Source organism: Poromitra crassiceps (assembly GCF_964638095.1).
Source record: "Poromitra crassiceps genome assembly, chromosome: 1".
Lineage (NCBI taxonomy): Eukaryota > Metazoa > Chordata > Actinopteri > Beryciformes > Melamphaidae > Poromitra > Poromitra crassiceps.
Genome location: NC_139623.1, coordinates 14,465,192 through 14,465,636, shown reverse-complemented (window position 1 = coordinate 14,465,636; position 445 = coordinate 14,465,192).

Sequence of the window (445 nt, the reverse complement as noted above, 5' to 3'; positions counted from 1 at the left end):
TCCGTGGCAGGCCAAAACAAACAGAGCGCCAAACTTTGCCCCAAATTGGTCAGCACTGACATAGAGCCACAGAGCTGCATTTGATGAGATTGTGTCTCTCAGACTCAAATCTGAGAATATTTGTTATTGTCAGATATGATTTTGTCCATATTCCATGACTGTAACAGAGAAACTATGATCAGAACAGACATTCTTCTACATTCTCTAATTGAGTTCACTTTAATGCTGTTTAACGATTCATCAATTTGCTGGGAAGCCCCCGGAGCCACCTCAAAGGCCCCTGGTGCTCCCCGGACCCCACATTGAGAACCACCGTTCTACATAATTTCCCGAGTAGTATCCCCCCCTCTCATCCCCCACCCCAAGGCTTTCTCACACTCACATTTTGTCTCTCTTTCTCTTTCTCACCTCTGTTGTGTCACCTTCCCCTTTCAGTAACCAACAC